Raw genomic sequence first — 19,196 nt, 5'->3', positions numbered from 1 at the left:
GATGCCTGGTTGTAGCCGCGCACGTAGCTGTACGATTCGCTTCTTCAGCAGCGGTTCGTACCTTGCGAGGAGACGACATAACGTGTACCGAAGAGGTACCCAGAATACGTGGCGCACATCTAACATCGGGATAGCGTTGATTGCGCACCTCGTCTGAATCGCATCGCGTCTGAATCGCATCTCGTCGCACGTGGCGGTTGCAGGCACGTTCACTAGATGGCGCCACCATACTGGCGAAGAGTCGGGTCGTCTGCGCCGGCGCGCCTGCGGGCGCAGAGGCGTAGGGCGCGTATAAACGGAATTTTTCTTCGCCGGAGAGCTAGCGCTTGCGTGGCTCGGTGGTAAAGAATCCGACTCTCACGCAGCGGGCCTGGGTTCGATTCCGGCGGAGAGCGGGTACTTTTTTTCGCCTTTCCCGCGATAGCGGCTACGGGGCGGCGGCGACGGCGGTATCATCGCGACCAGAAACGCTGTAAAACGAGCTGCTCTCAGAGAGAGAGAGAGAAAGGTAAAGGAAAGGCAGGGAGGCTAACCAGAGGTTATCTCCAGTTGGCTACCCTGCACCGGGGGAGCGGTAAAGGGATGCGAAAGGAGAGTGAAATAAGTGAAAAATTAAGTGAAAATAAAGAATAAACAAAAAGGAAGGAAACAAAAGAAAATCACACACACACACAAAACAGAACTGTTTCTGTGGGCACTGTCAGGAAGTCCGCGAAGGCGTTCTCGTGTTGCATAGTGTGAACGTTCCGTCCTACGTAACACAATGCAGAGTCACAATTTGTCACTGAGTCCGGTGACCCGCCGGGGTTGCTCAGTCAGCTAAGGCGTTGCGCTGCTGAGCACAAGGTCGCGGGATCGAATCCCGGCCGCGGCGGCGGCGGCCGCATTTCGATGGAGGCGAAATGCAAAAATGCCCGTGTGCTTGCGTTGTAGTGCACGTTAAAGAACCCCAGGTGGTCAAAATTAATCCGGAGCCCTCCACTACGGCGTGCCTCATAATCAGAACTGGTTTTGGCACGTAAAACCCCAGAAAGAAGAAAGAAGAAGAACACTGAGTCCGGTGTCTTTCAAGTAACGCAGCAGTGCCTTCAGGGCGGCTCGCGCCGTTGTTTGTGTACGACAGTTTCCAAGGATGTTCTTTTCTGTTATTGGGCGTTTGTCGTCGCTGAGATCTATCGTCGCTGAGAGAGCTGCTCTCTGCGGGTTGAAACGAGGGCACTCACAAAGAAGGTGTGCGATTGTTTCGTTGCACCCGCAGGATTCACAAAGTGGGCTATTGGCCATTCCGATACGAAAGGAGTACGCATTTGAAAATGCTACTCCAAGCCATAGACGGATTAGAAGTGTGCAGTCCCGTCGTGGAAGGTTGAATGGAATACGAAGCTGTAAATTAGGGTCCAGTGCATGAAGGCGTGCACTTGTGAAATCGGAGGAAATCCATTGCATCAATGTTAGCTCATGCGCAAGCGCGGAAAGTTTTTTTGCTGCGTCGGCTCTCGAAAGAGGAATGGCAATGCAGTTGACAACGTCATGGGCAGATCGGGCCGCTGCGTCCGCTCGATCATTGCCATGTATGCCACAGTGACTAGGCAACCACTGATACATTATATCGTGCCCTTCATCAACTATGCGATGGTGTACTTGTCTTATCTCTGCGACGAGCTGCTCATGTGATCCATGGCGCAGTACTGAGAGCAAACTCTGGAGGGCTGCCTTGGAGTCACAGAAGATTGACCATGGATGAGATGGTTCCTCCAGAATGAAATGAAGAGCCGCACGGAGGGCTACCAGTTCAGCAGCTGTCGTTGATGAGACATGTGACGTCTTTTGCTGCATCTTGACGGATCTTGCTGGAATCACCACTGCGGCAGCTGAACTTGTAGGTGTGACTTAGCCATCGACATAAACATGTACGCGGCCACTGTGAACCTCATGTAAAAGTCCTAACGTGGCCTGTTTCAGGGCAGATGACGGCATGTGAGCTTTCTTCGTGATTCCTGGGATGGTGAGGCGTATGTCAGGTTTGTGCAGGCGCCATAACGTTGAGGGTGGTCTTGCTGCAGGCATGTAGTTCGATGGCAACGAGGTATGATTGGCTGCAATTATACGACTGAAAGTTGTGTGTGGCCTTTCTGTAAGTAAAGATGCAAGATGGTGGGAAGGTAGTCGGGCAACGTGCCGAATAGCTGCTCTCAGAGCTACACAGGTGTCTTGTGCAGTGGTGCGTGCTCGTGCCACTGCTCCTGCGTTGGTCCTCGTCGTCGGCTTCCACAGCTGGCTGCGCTGCCGCTAATCATTCCAGCATAGAATTTCCCTTCTATTCTATTCGTCGTAATGGGGAGGCCGCGTTCACGGGGGTAGGAGCACTTGCTTAAGGGGGTATGAGCCATTCATTGCCTTACGTAACGGACAGACTTAGTTTTGAAGAAAGTTCATGGAAATCCATCCAGAATGAACGCGCTCGGGAAAGGGCTCGTCCCCAACGTGCCGATTCTAGCGTGAGGGCTTCCGATGCCCAGGCGAAACCTCAGCGAAGAGCCGCGGACCACTAGTTGCGGGAGGCCGATGTTCAGGCCAAACGTCAGTGTCGTCTAGCCCTCCAGGAAGCCGACAATGGTGGTGCACGCCTCAGCAGCGCTAGCGCCAACTTCCCCGGTGTGATGGACAGGTTTCAACGCGAGTTTCTCAATCGGAACTTTGGAGCCAGCTGCAGTGCGTGTGACTGGTTGTGGTTCGAGCAAAACGTGGTAGTCGTCAGTGCAATTCGTTCGGTGGAACCCCCCCCCACCCCCCCCCCAAAAAAAAAAACACACACACACACACACGACAAGCTTCGCTTATCCCCATCTCCTCGTCTGGGGAGGGGCTAATCATTTTTTCCACCTCACCTCTCCTCATACCGGGTTTTTGGCTTATGTGCAACTGGACCAGCACGAGTGATTGACACAGCAAGGAGAACGGCAGCTGAAGTGGATGGCGCCGCACAATCCATGGGGACAATGGTGCCCATGGGCTTTTTTTCACAGGGCGCCAGTCTTGGTAAAAAAGGACAACCGCAGAAGTCTTAGTCAAGTGGCGCCCGAACGCCGCTTCAAGAAAGACACCTGGTCACCACGAAAGGCAACAGCTAGACAACGCGGGAAAGTACAGACAGAGCTGAACGATGTGTCTCCGCCAATGAGTTGTGCCGCTGCCCATCTGACAATCAGGCACTCACTGTGAGACTTTCCTGGTCTTGCGATAGCCAGAAAGAAGCACATAGGACATGGAATTAGCTTACTGGAGGCATTGAATACGAAACCCCATTATGTCGACGCCTTGCGAACTTTAACTCACCTTGGGAGTTGGTGCACGTGTCTGGCTTCGCTGGCTGGCTATGAGCGTGTTCGTGTTCATGATCCAGACGAATCTCTGGTTAACGTCCCTGCCTTTTTCTCTTTTTCTCTTCCTCATCACCACCTACCGTTGCCCCTGTTCAGGCCGCCAAGCCACCTTTGTGATTGGGGCGCATTCTTTCTCTCCCTGGCCTAATATCGGTTGTTTAAATGTTTATACCAGGACAGTTTTGAGCAGTTACAGCTCATTTTTATGTCCCGCAAATTCCCTGGCCTACATTATTTTCTTTTGCTATTTCATCTGCGATTAGAGCAGATTTACTGTCAGTAACTCTTGGTCTAATCCATATAGCCAATAAAGCTCCACAGTTAAGCTTTGTTTTCGACTTGGCATTCATATTCTGCTGGCAGGGTGTCCACAGTGGAAACAAGCGAATTAGTTTCAAGCCACAAGTATGTTCACATTTCTTACATCTGTCTTCGAGGTTGCCTTCCGCTCTCCTCAGTTCCTACAAATTTGTAAAGCTGATGGCCTTTACATATGAGACCATTTATCTTAATGTCGTGAATAATTTTTAAAACTCACTGTGGCAGTAGATACTGATGAATTACTGACTGCAATAATATTTTTAAAGCCCTGTGCAAATGGTTTCGTTATGTCGCAAATAAAGACCAAAAAATCAGAATTGCCAAGTAACTTGAAACTTATCGTGGTTTCAAGGGTGGTACAAAGTACGAAACGTTCAGATTGCCCTAATAGATATGGTTGGTTCTATAGTTTAAAGGAACATCATCCAAAGTCGCTTACAGCTCACAATTTTTCTTCACAGAGCAGCTGCATAGGCTAGATAAAGCAATATTCAACAATTTTTTTGTCTCACTCTAGCTATGTGAAGGTACCCGCGCTTAAGAAGACTTATGGTTAAGTTCCGTAGTTATTTATTTATTTACGCACACTTTACTTACATCGCCACAACGCATTGCATACGGGGAAAGGTAGCATGTGTAATAACACAGCACAAATAACAATACCTAGTTATACAAGACACAAAAATTAACGTTTCTGTCGAGATACGGAATAAATAAAAAAAAAGAGCGAATGCGTTCTTGCCTGTCTTGTTCTTGTCTTCTTTCCGATCTTTTAATTCGTTTACCAGCGTCGCGTTCAACTTGTACGGTACATGATCATGTACTTGTAGCACCAGTATTGTTACCACAAAGCTGGTAGCTCTATTGCTACCATCATGGCTAATTTCTTCCGGAAATGATCATCTGTGCATGGTTCACCAGACATGCTTTCGCACTAATGTTCATGTTATTTCTTCCGTTCACACAACTAACATGGACTGGAGATTGTAAAATTAACGGTTTAAGGAAAGTTCTTATTAAGGAAATAACGTAATCCTCACCCGCTATAATTCTCTCTCCTAAAAGGAAATAAACACAATGAAATTCAGTGCTGCTTACAGCCCTGAAGTTGCAGCTCCACATTTATTTATTTCTACTATCAATGAAGTTCTCCCTCAAATAGAAAAGACAGCCCCTTCTCCATATTAATGAATCCGAGTGCTCCGCTGATGACATCATACTAATAATAAGGAACCGCGGCAACTCATGGAAGCCTTGTTTACTTAACAAGACTGAGCAGAGTCAATAATGCATCGCTCCCCTTTATGGCAACAGAATACTGAAATACAGAAAAATCAGAAGTACTCAAGGGAGGAAAAATGACGTCCTTACTTCTAGGTTTATTTCATCTTTTACCACGTATGAGCATCGCAAATGTTGCGTTTTTTGTGCACGCAGTTAACGAAGATAATTGAGCGTTTCACACGATCTGGCAGAAATGTAGAGGACACAATGCGGCTTGATAAACACAAGAACCACGTTCTAGTGAGCTTTGAGCCAAGACAAATAGCTTCACGTTTGGTCCCGAACTCACGTTTGTTGCCTCAGGACAATATAGAAAGCTTCGACTGATTAAATGCGGCGAATAGTATGCAGGAGAAAAGGAAGGAAGTGTAAATAACAGGGTGACCTCGTCGCCTGTTTATATACACCTACTTAATCTGTATTTTCTGATGGCTTCTTTTTGTTCGTTCTCGTTTGCCCAAGCTTTCTGGTCGTTTTCGCATCAGCCAGACGAACACATGAGTTCAGGTAAAAGAGAAAGAAAGAACGTACTGGTTCTGTCGTATATTTATTCCTGTACTCTATTGAAAAAAGAGGTAAAAGTCAGGTATAAACATAAATGGAAGTCACGGTATTATTCAGCTACTCGCAATTCACTGCATCGCCCCATAGAAATCGTATTTCCTTCCTACGCGATTACGTGGCACGTCTGTTTGCCACCAGGACGCCACTGCTTCTGTTTGGACCTTGTTGCTACAATAGTTGTTTTCCCGTCTTCGTGGTTCTCTTGATCTCCGCTCTCTTTTGATTTATTTGACGTTGTTTCCTCTAAGCGAGCGATGCGGCGACAGTAAGTGATGGCAGTATTTCCTGTGTGGTACTCAAGATGTTCTTCTGCTCAAATATAGTACTTGTAGTTGTTGGGTCACGATGCTCTAACAGAAACCATTTGCTTATGCTTCTTTTAATTTTACTTTTCATTTTTTGAACACTTAAGGCATCCTATTAAGAATACCTCAAGTAGAAGCGTCTGTGTCTTTCTCGAATATATGAGGCTATTTATGTGTCATTCGTATAAAACGCAGACACAACCGGCACCAAGAGTCAGAAAATAGGAGAGTACTTAAAGAAAAAAAAAACTTTTCGGTACGTAGCGACTAATACACCGCAGTGTGTCTGAGTTCGGAAAGTATAAAAATTTTTAAGCAAAATGTGATGGCTTATCTGGACAAACAATATTTCTGCTTAGAGAATCCGCATTTATGGACAAATCATAAAACCAAACATGATTGATAATGACTACGGCTTTGTGCATGCTACAAGCAGTGATCCCTAACATAACTAAGCTCATAACTAACTAAAGCATCATAATTAAGGCATTGTTGAAGGTGTGGCTATGGACTATGATAATATTCATCCAACAGTCTCTTCCACTACACTACAGTGCATATATACAGCAACCTGTTGTAATGGTGCGTATCTACAGGCACCCCATATCCAGGGGCAAATACATTGTTGGCAGTATGAGCCTGTCGACGAACAGTACGGAACAAGTCAGAGGCAAATGCAGAAAAAAAACGAAGCTAACCAGGTGCCGCATGGTATTGTTGTTGTTATCAAGCTTCTGTTATAGTTCCCTGCCTAAATTTTTACCTTCAGTGATCTGGTTTATATTAACCAACATGTGCTCTTTTTGTAACAAACCAGAAACTATTGTCCATTTCTTTTTATCCGGCGGCCGGTTGTCTACCCTCCGCCGAATGTATCTTATAATACGTATTTACGACTGGTAAGCTGGGTTTAGCACTTACAACACCAAACATATTGCTACACGCGTGTGGTATTTGATTATTTGACCGAGGCGCGCGGGCGCCATCACTCGAGAAAAGAAGAGGAAGAACGAGCTGGGCTCGCGCTGTGAACCTAACCGTCAGCGCTGCAACCGCTGTTGTAAATACAACCTGTAAATAGTTGCCCGTCTTACTGACTCATTCTTCGCGTAACATCGTGGTGGAGGTGGAACGTTCCCCGTCCTCACCACGGAGCTCCGAAGCGGCCGCACCGTCGTCTTCTCAGCCATGGCTTCCGATGGAAACACCCGTCGCCACCTACACCTGCGGCGCCTACCACAACGTACGTTACGGTTCCTAGTCTCCGTGATTCTGGGACATTCTCCGCCCAAAATGGCGTTGACGTCGACGACTGCCTCAGCATGTATGAGCATGCATGTTAGCCGAAGCCACCACTGGGACCCTACCATCATGCTTGCCAATGTGATATATTATCTGGACGGGACACCGCTTGTCTCGTTTCGCACCCATGAGGTTGAGCTATCCAGCTGGGACACTTTCAAAGAGAGGCTTCGCGACCTCTTTGGCAACCCGTCAGGTCGCCAACAGGCTGCGCGAAAGGAACTTGCTACCCGTATCCAGTCGTCGACAGAATCGTATGTCGACTACATACAGGAAGTGCTCGCGCTTTGCCGGAAAATCAACGAGCACATGACCGAGGTTGACAAGGTGGGCCATATCCTAAAAGGCATCGCGGACGACGCCTTCAATTTGCTCGTCTATAACGACGTCTCTACTGTCGACGCCATCGTCAAAGAATGCCGCCGCTTCGAGGTAGCCAAAAGCCGCCGCGTCGTCCCACAGTTTTCCCGGCTCCCAAACACCCCTGCCACGTCCCCTTGCTCCGCTCTTCCTGCCACACGACCTTTTCAAGAGAACGTCAGTCGTATCGTTCGCCGTGAGATTGAAGCGGCGAGTCCGGCCCCCCTTCATCCACGACCTCTCGACGGTACCTTTGACCCAGCGGCCTCTACTATTTCCGTCATACAAGCAGTTGTGCGGCAAGAAATTGCCAATCTTGGCATCCCTACCGCCTGCTCTGTCTCCCGACCTGATTCGGCATCCATTCCCATGGCCACATCCTTCAACGACCAGTATTTCGCTCCCCGACGACGCAATCCTGCTGAATGGCGAACACCTGATGACAAACCGATCTGCTTCCGCTGCCACCGAGTTGGTCACGTATCCCGCCACTGCCGCAGCACCTGGATGCCGCCGTACTGGAGCTCATTCCCTGCTCCTCGCCCATACGCCGACGCTCGCCGTTACTCACCTCGCCATCCATACCCTACTTCTGATGCCCCTGACAGCCGCTCATCCGGGCGATCGCCGTCGCCTCAACGCCGTCGCTCCCCGTCACCCCAACCTCGCCGCTTTTCCTCGCCAAACCGCCGGACGGAAAACTAGGCCATGCAGCTCTTGGAGGTAGTGCTGCATCCCGTCCGTCCTGTACAAATCCTCCGCTGACGCTCCTCACGAACGCGAACCAAATTGACGTAGACGTGGATGGTGTTCCATTCAAGGCATTGGTTGATACTGGAGCCCAAGTGTCCATAATGAGCGCTAATCTTTGTCGTCGCCTCAAAAAAGTTCTTACGCCTGCCATCACTCGGGCCGTACGCGTCGCCAATGGCGCCACTGTTGCCGTCAGTGGTATGTGCACTGCGCGCGTAGGAATTGCTGGCCGCCAAGTTCCAGTCCTGTTCACCGTGCTGACCAGTTGCCCTCACGACCTCATCTTCAGGCTCGACTTTCTGACGACGCATTCTGCCCTCATCGACTGTTCCACCGGTACGCTGTGCCTCGAGCTTCCTCTTGTTTCCGACGTTCGCCCCGACCAACCGAATACCCTCTGCACTGCAGCGTTTGTTCGGTTACCTCCAAAAGCCCTAACCTTCGTCGAATTGGCCTCAACGGCAACCGTGCCTGTTGGCGACTATGTCGTTGCACCTATTCGTGACGTCCTCCTGGCGCGCGACGTCTCTGTGCCACACTCCGTCGTTACCCTTGCCGCTAATCGGATGTGTCTCCCCGTCATCAATTTTGGCTTGACGAAGCAAGTGTTACCTGAAGGCATAGTGGTGGCCACGCTCCGGTCTGTGACAGATGACCTTGTCACTGCTTTTGCAGCCGACGCGTGTCCAGATCCTCCTGATTACCCACTGGATGCTTTGAACCTCGACGGCCCATTACGTCCCATGGTCGCTCCGGACCTCGCCCCTGACCAAGCAGCCGCCTTATATCGCCTTTTGTTGTCCTACCGCGACATATTTGACACTGAAAATCGCCCACTTGGTCAGACGTCCCTTGTTCAGCATCGGATAAACACTGGTGATGCTGTTCCCATTCACCGCCGACCGTATCGTGTGTCCACGGCAGAGCGGCAAGTTATTCAGCAGGAAGTAAACAAGATGCTCGTCAAAGGCATTGTTGAGCCCTCGTAGAGTCCTTGGGCGTCGCCGGTCGTGCTCGTCAAAAAGAAAGATGGCACGTGGCGTTTCTGCGTTGATTACCGTAACCTAAACCGAATCACTAAGAAGGACGTTTACCCTTTACCACGAATTGACGACGCTCTTGATTGTATTCACGGTGCCAAATACTTTTCGTCCATTGACCTTCGATCTGGTTATTGGCAGATTTCCGTCGATGAGCAAGATCAAGAAAAGACCGCTTTCGTCACTCCAGATGGCCTCTACCAATTTAAGGTTATGCCGTTCGGTTTATGCAATGCCCCCGCCACGTTCGAACGGATGATGGACTCTCCGCTTCAAGGTTTCAAATGGTCAACTTGCCTTTGTTACCTCGACGACGTCCTTGTGTTTTCTCCTACATTTGAGACGCACCTTGAGCGCGTTGCAGCCGTCCTTTACGTCTTCCGCGCAAGGCTGGGCTCCCAATAAACTCATCGAAGTGCCACTTCGGGCGCCGACAGATTACAGTGCTCGGCCATCTCGTCGATGCTTCCGGAGTACAACCCGACCCGGAGAAGGTTCGAGCAGTAACGGCTTTCCCTGTACCTCAGTCTGTCAAAGACGTCCGGAATTTTGTGGGGCTCTGTTCTTATTTCAGACGGTTCGTGAAAGATTTCGCCGCAATCGCTCAACCACTCACAGAACTTATGAAGAAAGACGTGCCTTTTACGTGGGGTTCCCCTCAGGCTGCCGCATTTTCACACCTTATCACGATTCTGACTAATCCACCGATCTTGGCCCACTTTGACCCGTCCGCACCAACAGAGGTCCGAACCGATGCCAGTGGTTATGGGATCGGCGCCGTCTTAGCGCAACGCCAACACGGACACGACCGCGTTATAGCCTACGCTAGCCGACTCCTGACACCTGCAGAGCGCAACTATTCGATTACCGAGCGCGAATGTCTTGCTCTCGTCTGGGCTGTTTCAAAGTTCCGCTCATATTTATATGGCAAGCCCTTCTCAGTAATCACAGACCATCATGCGCTGTGTTGGCTTTCGTCGCTCAAGGATCCTACTGGCCGGCTCGGTCGTTGGGCTCTCCGACTACAAGAATATCCCTACACAGTCACGTACAAGTCGGGACGCCAACACCAGGACGCAGATTGCCTCTCTCGCTACCCAGTCGAAGACCTGACCTCTACGTCTGAGCCTGACACCGACGCCTGCGTTCTCTCTGTTTTTCCACTGGTCCATCTCGCCGACGAGCAGCGCCGTGACCCGTCCTTGCGTGTCATCATTGACCGCCTGGAATCTCCACTTGCCGACAGTTCCCTTCGCTTATTCACACTTCAAGATGGCGTACTCTACCGCCACAACGTTCACCCCGACGGCCCAGCATTACTCCTTGTGATCCCTAAACACCTTCGCTCGGCTGTTCTCTACGAACTTCACGACCTCCCCACTGCCGGTCACCTCGGTGTGTCACGTACCTACGACCGGATCCGCCGACGCTTCTTTTGGCCTGGGCTTGCTCGCTCCGTTCGAAGATACGTAGCTGCGTGTGATAAATGCCAGCGACGCAAGACACCATCGACGCTACCTGCTGGGTACCTACAACCAATCGACATTCCCGCGGAGCCATTCTTTCGGGTTGGTTTAGATTTACTTGGTCCCTTTCCTCTTTCTACCTCTGGGAACAGGTGGATCGCTGTGGCCACAGATTACGCCACGCGCTACGCCATCACCCGAGCGCTCCCTACAAGCTGCGCCACAGATGTTGCCGATTTTCTTTACGCGACGTGATTTTATTACAAGGAGCTCCGCGACAACTTCTCACAGACCGTGGCCGGACATTCCTGTCAAAAGTTATCGCGGACATCCTGCAGTCCTGTGCCACGAGGCACAAGCTATCCACGTCATACCATCCGCAAACTAATGGCCTCACGGAGCGTCTTAATCGCACTCTCACAGACATGCTCGCGAAGTATGTCTCTTCAAACCACACAGACTGGGACCTCACTCTGCCGTTTGTCACCTTTGCCTATAATTCCTCGCGCCACGACACAGCCGGCTATTCCCCGTTTTTCCTCCTGTTCGGCCGAGAACCAGCACTGCCCCTCGACACAACTCTCCCTGTGCACGCGGCACCCACTAGTGAATATGCACTTGATGCCGTCGCCCGCGCTGCTCACGCAAGGGAAATTGCCCGTGACCGCCTTCTGAACTCCCAAGAGAGTCAAAGGCGTTTGTGCGACCAGCGACACCGAGACGTGCACTTCCGGCCTGGTTCTTTGGTGCTTCTATGGTCTCCGTCGGGTCAGGTCGGTCTGTCAGAAAAACTGCTGTCGCGTTACACAGGCCCCTACCGAGTGCTTCGTGCCGTGACTCCCGTCACATACGAGATCGCCCCTGACGCCCCATCTGCTTCCCAGTTCAGCGATATCGTGCACGTTACACGACTGAAGCAGTATCACCCTCCCAGTGATGACATTTAGACGCTCCGGGACGTCGCTTCTGCCGCCGGGGGATTATGCTACACGCGTGTGGTATTTGATTGTTTGACCGAGGCGCGCGGGCGCCATCACTCAAGAAAAGAAGAGGAAGAACGAGCTGGGCTCGCGCTGTGAACCTAACCGGTCAGCGCTGCAACCGCTGTTGTAAATACAACCTGTAAATAGTTGCCCGCCTTACTGACTCATTCTTCGCGTAACAATATTGCCCTTTGGTGCCTGTTAGACACAAGCGACTTGTCTATCATTACAACTTTGCATAAATTCCTTGAAGTTTACGGAAGATTACGCTGCTACGTTACCAACCGTGGTGCGCTTTATCCGTTTTCTATGTCTCTGAATGAGCTATGTCAATATTTATGGTATCTTTAGTTGTCTAATGCTTCGTTTTGACGCTCTAAATTTAATCCATTTTGATATTTTGTTGAGTGCACTTCTCAATCAATGCAGTGTGGCCCATCCCCCTCGGGGGTACAGTCGCTGCAAAAAGCGCCGGCGACCATGTGCTTCGCGTATGGCGTTTCATTTTCTGAGCACTGTACGTGCTGTTGCTTACAGACCACTCATAAACAGTCTTTCTACCTGAAAAACGTGATGCCGCGATGAAAAACGATTGAATTGAGTAGCCTAACCATCTTCAGTCATGTTTAGGTAACTGTTCGTGCACCCAAAAACGCAGCATGCTTGATCAGATTTTGTTTCCCGTAGTATTTCGGTAATGCAAAGCAGAAAAAAAAACGACGGAACATACTAAATCGACGTAGGTGGCGGCTGCGCCTGCTGCTCCCGGTCCGCCGTCACATGCCATTACATTAGAGGCGCCGCCTCATGAAGGCGCCACCGGTGCAAACTCTTACCAAGCGCGGAAGCGGGCAAAAATGAAACACTGTGTGCATTGTCTTTGCAAAACCGAGCCAAACAGACCTTTCGGTCGTGATAACTAAGTTTACAAGAGTTACTCAGCTCAGCCAATTTTTTGTTTTTCTTTTTAATTTTGCGGACTGTTGTTGGAAGTAATAAGCCTAAAAGACCTAAGTAGAGTTAAACTCCTTTATTGGTCATTTGACATATTGCACTACTCTTACATTGACACTTTATTGATGAAGTATATTAAGCAAATGTTGCAAATTCGGGAGGTTCCCTCCAATTCTGTTGTTTTATATATACTATAACCAAGGTACCACCTGCTGCGTTAAACACGTCATAAGTGCCCAGCTCCATGTCGACTTTCTTGATGTTGCAACAGAAGTTGCGCTGTGTGTGCTTTTAAGGTGTTGTAATTTTTGTCCCTAGATGTACTCCGTCAAATATTGCAGGTACGTTACAGTGATTGTATCCGTGGATAGGTAGAAAAAAGCTGGTTGGGCTGTGAACGGGGTGGTGCATGTTAACTAATGAGCTAATAAGGTAATTATGAGCTGATGTTGTCAGTGATGATGTTGACTGCCGACCGCTGATATTTACCCTCAATGTGTATCGATGTAATCAGTTCCACTGTCACAGAAAAGTGATCGGCAGGTTTATATGTAAATAAATAAATAAATAAATAAATAAATAAATAAATAAATAAATAAATAAATATCAAATAATGTTGGTTCGATATTTTGGGGCTTCAGAGCAATATCTTGAGAGCACCCGGCTGTGGTGTATCAGGTAATATTTTATGTGCGCAATGTACATATATCGTGCGGAAGCGACACTGGACGCAAGATTACTAAGAATTGCAGAGCTATGGAGATAATCGAAGATTTAAAGGAAAACATTTTTAACGGTGGATCTTTTCGCTAGACGTGGGTTCAGCTGCAGATTTGCTGGTCTAATCAAAGTGTAACTAACAGCAGAATATAGATATAGAATATAGATAAATAGTAGAGAAACCTTTATCCAGCTGACCTTTTTTTTTCTATTTTTTCGCGCGAATTTGCCACAAATTTCATGCAAATACTAACATTTCCCCATTTACTGCTGCAAGATGTTCTGGGAGGAAAATTTCTACACGAGGGCTTGATTTCATGTTTTTCCTCCTTTAAAAACAACTCCAGAACAACTTGCAAAAGAGCGTAAAAGCATTGTTCAGGTCCCCAGTGTCTAAGCTCACAGCCCCGACAAATGCACGGAAACAAAGTCGAAAGAACAAACTCGCCCTTATCGCAAGTGATAGTCACCACACAGCACGTTCTTTGCATTTTTCCCCCGCATATTGATTAAGGACGCTTGGTTGGAAGCCGTGCTCTCCTCGAGACTCAACGCAACGGCGAATTTCTCTCTTACGAAGCGCAGATCCTATAAGGCTTACTTCGTACTCTCGTTTTAGGGAAGAGAACAAAACAGTCGCGACGCATGGGCGCTTTGCAACGCTTGGGGCTCTTAAAGTTCCGTTTCTGCATCATTTGCACCATGAAAATGACACATGATGCTAGCACAGAAATAAGGGCACAACGCAATTTTGGCGATTGAATTCTTTCCTAATCCATCTATGTATTTGTGCACGAAGCGTTAGGGCCTTTAACACAATACCCATTAAACCGCAGCGAGCCTCGTCTTTCACAGGTTGCTATCGTTTCCGACCGTCTTGAATGCGGTGTCTGCGATAAGTAAAAAAAGAAAAGCGAATGTTATGAGAAAAATGTTTGACGGACCGACGACCAACAAACCAGCCGGCCGACCCAGGCGAAAACCTGAAATAGTAACCAAAAAAGGCATCGCTTTAGAAAATGCACCGTAAGGTGTCTTGGACTGAATATGTCGTTACTCACACACGAGAAAAGTAGTTACTGCTACCATGCGGGGAGTTAAGTTAGGTATTTGCTGTCGTATTTAAATCATCATCATCATCGTAGTCAATACGTGGGCACGCTTCCGGGCTTATTCCCCGTTGTGGCTATGTGCCATAGTGCGAAATTAATAATCATTATCAACCCGCAGCAACCATTTAAAAGCTAGCTGGCGTTGGCAGGATACGTACCTACCCTTTCTTGGCCAACCATCCGTTGTGGGAGTGTGTGATTGTATGGAAATCATATTAATCATAATCTGTACGCGGAAATTCTCCCTGGCCAATCCCCCGTTGTGTGTATGGGCCATAGTGTAGTTCAAACCTCCTTGGCTATAGTATGGGAATCATAATCATCAGCACGCGGTGATGATCCCAAGGAGCTAATCGGTGTTGGCACGAGAGAAGTGCACGTGCTGTTGTAGCTGGTTGTGTTGGTCTGGTGCATCTATTTGTCCGGCAGACTGTTTGTAGTTTCTGCTTTCTTTCGTGATATTTCACACACCCAGTACAACGACCATTCATACAAGTTATTTAGCCAATGCGTTACACAACTTTGTAGTTTCATTCCAATATTCTGAGCGCCCTTGCTGTGGGGTTTTATGTATGGAGCTTTATGTATGCAAAAGTGCGGAAAAAGCAGGCTGGTCAACAAGCAATTGGCTACTACGGCATTGATTCCACTGACACATGTACTTGTTTATCTTTCACCGGTGACCGCTTTTCACCGGCTAACAAATGCTAAACGTTATCGCTCAGCGCAGGACGCGCCGGTATGTATCGGAAGTTTCTCGAACGTTATCGATGCTTCTATCCGTCGTCTGTTGTCACCGACGCTTATGGAATCTGATTGTATGAGCGACGCGAATTGTCTAGTACTTTCTGGAAGACATGTGGGCACCAGGGCCGGTATTTTGTAGCGATGCCTTTAATGTAATAATGCCTTCTTGCGCTTATCGCGCTTTTTCAGTGGTCGGAGCGACGGTCCGCTCGCATTATCAACGGGATCAGCCGGCCGTGAGCGGCGGATGATAAGACTAGAGTAGAATAAGTCAATATGCCTTGCTACAAAATCGCGGCCCAGGGTTCACTCTGGAACCTTCGATGACTGATGTATAAAAGCCGACGCTTTCGCTGCTGATCAGATTTCGACGATCGCTGACTGTGCCCGCCACTATCGTTGTGCTTCGAGTGCAACTTGCTTTTGTGGGCACAGTTACGCCTGGCCCCGGAAACTCCGCTGGTTTTTTGTCCAAGCGAATTGCAGCGCCATCCATGAGATGGATGTGGAACCAAAATCGCTTTTCTTTTTTTTTTTTTCTTGTCAACCCTCTCTCAACTTTGTCGTTTCTCTCTCGCCTTCAACTATCGGCGGCGCGGCCAGCGCTCGTCGTCGGCTGGGCTGATAACGGCCAAAACCGCACAACTTTTTTTCTGGCATTATACGGTCAGTTTTTCGCCTTCCGTGCTAGCAGTGGTAACCCTGTGAGAACCTACCGTTGTACGCTTGTCGGCTTTTTATTTTTTTTGCCATGTATCGCAGCCGTCGCTGTTCGTGTGAGGTTCAGTGGTGTACGAACACATCAAGACGAAGTGAGCCATGCGACGTGAAATTCTACCGCATCCCTAAAGACAACAGGTGAGCACCGTGCTAATATTTACTTCTCGGTTTTTATTTGTCATAGTAATGGTGCGCAGTCGTACATGGCTGTCCGGTGGTGAGGCAACATTTGGCTGATTTGAAAACACCACAACGATGCTGTAAATCGTTGTGCCAACAAGCAGCGAACAAAAAGCTCCTGATAAATATAGTACCACCTGTGCGTATCGCAAGGAACACGTGTGTAGGTGTGCGCTTTGCACTTATTTCTATCTAATTGGTCGCAATTGTTTAAAAATGCGTTTCTGAGAATTAAGGTTAGCATATCACAACTAGTACTCGGCCGCGATGCGAAACGAGTTCTGTTTTGTATGTTCCAACTGCGATGTTATAATTTATGATCTTCACTGTTCTTCAGGATGGAAGCGTTTTTAACCTACGCTGGAAGGATGGACCTAATGGGTTTGCCCAGAGACAAGGTCAACAACCGCAGAATATGCTCGGTGCACTTCACGGAGGTGGATTTTATGGACCGAGCGAAAAGCAGCCCGTGAGAAGTTATTCTGTGCATTGGCCATTAGATCAGTTACAATAAATGTTTTTTACATGTGCGAACATGGAACACCATCCTCGTTTTGTTGCATTCTATAGAGTGTTGCACTGTCTGCTCCAATTCTGGTTTTCGCAAACGAACACAATTAAGTGAGTCTAAAGAACAGTTTTGTTGTAAGTGCAATTATTTTTTAATATAATTTGGGCACATGCTTGCTTGATCGTAATAATGAACGGGATTGCGTGCATGAAAACGCAAAAAGAATCCACTGCGCGCAAGCACGCAGCACGAATGCACGAATGGCACGGCCGGACAGGAGAGGATCGCGGAGCACGCGCTTCGGTCCGGTGGTGCGTTTGATAACGCCCGCGACAAAAAAAAAAAAAAAAAAAAAAAAGCGCGCCGCGGACGCTAAAGAAATAAAAAAAAGAGCATTGCGCGTGACGTGAGGGGAGGGCGAGGCGAGGCTTGCGAGGAAGAGTAGGAAAGTCAAGAGGAAAAGGAGAAAAGAGCGGAACAACGTTATCATAAAAAAAAGGAAGAAAAAAAGTTCTATAGCGAAAGGGGGACGGTAAAAAAAATCGCGCCGCTTTTCTGTCTTTTTTTTTCTTTTTTTCGCCACCGTGGTACCGTCATCCATCCGCTAGGGCGTAACTGAAGTGCGCCTTGGCGCTAGCGTCGACTGAGCGTCTGCTATAAAACAACCAATGGGAGGTATAGGAAGATTCACCCCCCTGGTTACGCCCCATAAAAAGTCAGTTTCGTCATTCTCTGTTCTGCGACTGTTTTCTTCACCGCCACTACTACGTGACATCTGGTGGAGGTGCTTTTATCTCCTTGCACCGGACCTCCCCGTCCAGCTGTTAGCCAAGCCCACACCGTCGAGAAGCCGTCGACGCCTACCCCGACCAGTGAACTAACCGCAGGCTGTTAAACCTACCGCCGCAGTACAAACTCCTACCCGACCACACCAAGTAAATAAAAGTCATGACCTCGGCAGCAGCTACCATGACAGCCCCTGCGCCAACGTCTGCAATCATGATGCAACAACCCAGGGAGCCGCCGACTTTCCGCAGTTAGCCATTTGAAGACCCCGAAAGCTGGCTGGAGGCACACGACCGGGTCGCTATGTTCAACAGGTGGGATGCGATGAAAATCTGCGTCATGTCTATTTCTCTCTTAGAGACGGCGCTAGAACCTGGTTCGATAATGGAGAGCCTACGCTAACAACCTGGGACCTCTTTCGAGCCGCATTCCTGGACACCTTCACCAGCGTCGTCCGTAAAAAAAAAGAGCTGCAGCCTTGCTGTAAAACCGTGTACAGCTCCCGAATGAGAGCATCGGTATGTACACCGAAGAAATGACTCGATTATTCGGGCGAACCGAACTCGCTATGCCCGATCAATACCAGGAATCTGGGACATCGTCGAACAGCGCCTCTAGCGGCCGCCTCTGAAAACATGCGCATTTTCTATGGGAGAGCGTCGTTTTTCCCAAATAACTAATCATAGAAGCCATCTTTCAAAATATTACCGTGGAAATAGGCTCTAGAAGCTTAGCCCGACATCTCATGCAAGCAGTACCATTACTTACGACAGAAAACCCGTTCCAAATTGCGGGCGAAGTTCGAAGTATGGGAGTCTATGGAAAAGTCCAAATTTTGGAGGCTTTTTTGGCCCGTAAAAAGCAATTTGCGATGAGGCTATTGCATCGATCGACGTATTATCGGGGATTTATCAACTTCAATGACTCAGCTTTCAGCTAGTTGCAGCAGCAGCTCTTGAAATGGCAAAAAAGTCGTTCCAAAATCGCATTTTTCATAACAAGGTCGCAGAATTTATTGTGGTACGTACATAAACCTGATTTTTGCCTCCGCAGCACGTCGAACCGATAGCCGAGCGTTCTGCGTGACCACAGATTAGGATCACTGATACCACAACTGTGAGCTCGCATGTTCGAAGCCAGCGGCGCCGCTTTTTTTTTTTTTTATCCCTTTGTTGCTGCTTAGTTTTGCGGTTTCCCGCCAGATGGCATATTCCCAAATCCAGGTCATTTAGTTACGGTTCTTGTTTCATTTCTTTCTACTGTACCAACGTCTTCCTAAAAAAATTGCTGGCTGGTTTCGTGAACATGCGAACGTGCTTCCAAACTTCTTTTGCACATTAGGTGGAATGTATTTGAGACAATAAACCCAGGTTACGTGTTTTGAAAGTTAATTTCTTTCTTAAGGCAAACATTTATGAAGACATTACTAAGAAATATTTTTGGCGTCTTCAGTTATGTCATGGAAAAGGCGTGTTTGTGCGATTATTTTGCAGCTTGAAATGTACCACAAAAAAAAATAGTGTCCAGTGGGTGCAATTAAAAGACACAGAAGTAGAAAACTTGGCTGCAGCCCCAGACCTAGTATTCTTACAAAGGAATACAAAAGCTATTTGACTGAGTATATTTGCATTATATCAAAGCAGAATTTTTCCGTACTGGATCTTCGGTGCAAATGAAGGCTGTCCGAATTATTTCACAAGCTTTT

Source organism: Dermacentor silvarum, chromosome 6 (assembly GCF_013339745.2).
Source record: "Dermacentor silvarum isolate Dsil-2018 chromosome 6, BIME_Dsil_1.4, whole genome shotgun sequence".
Taxonomy (NCBI): Eukaryota; Metazoa; Arthropoda; class Arachnida; order Ixodida; family Ixodidae; genus Dermacentor; species Dermacentor silvarum.
Note: the sequence above shows the minus strand (reverse complement) of the source record.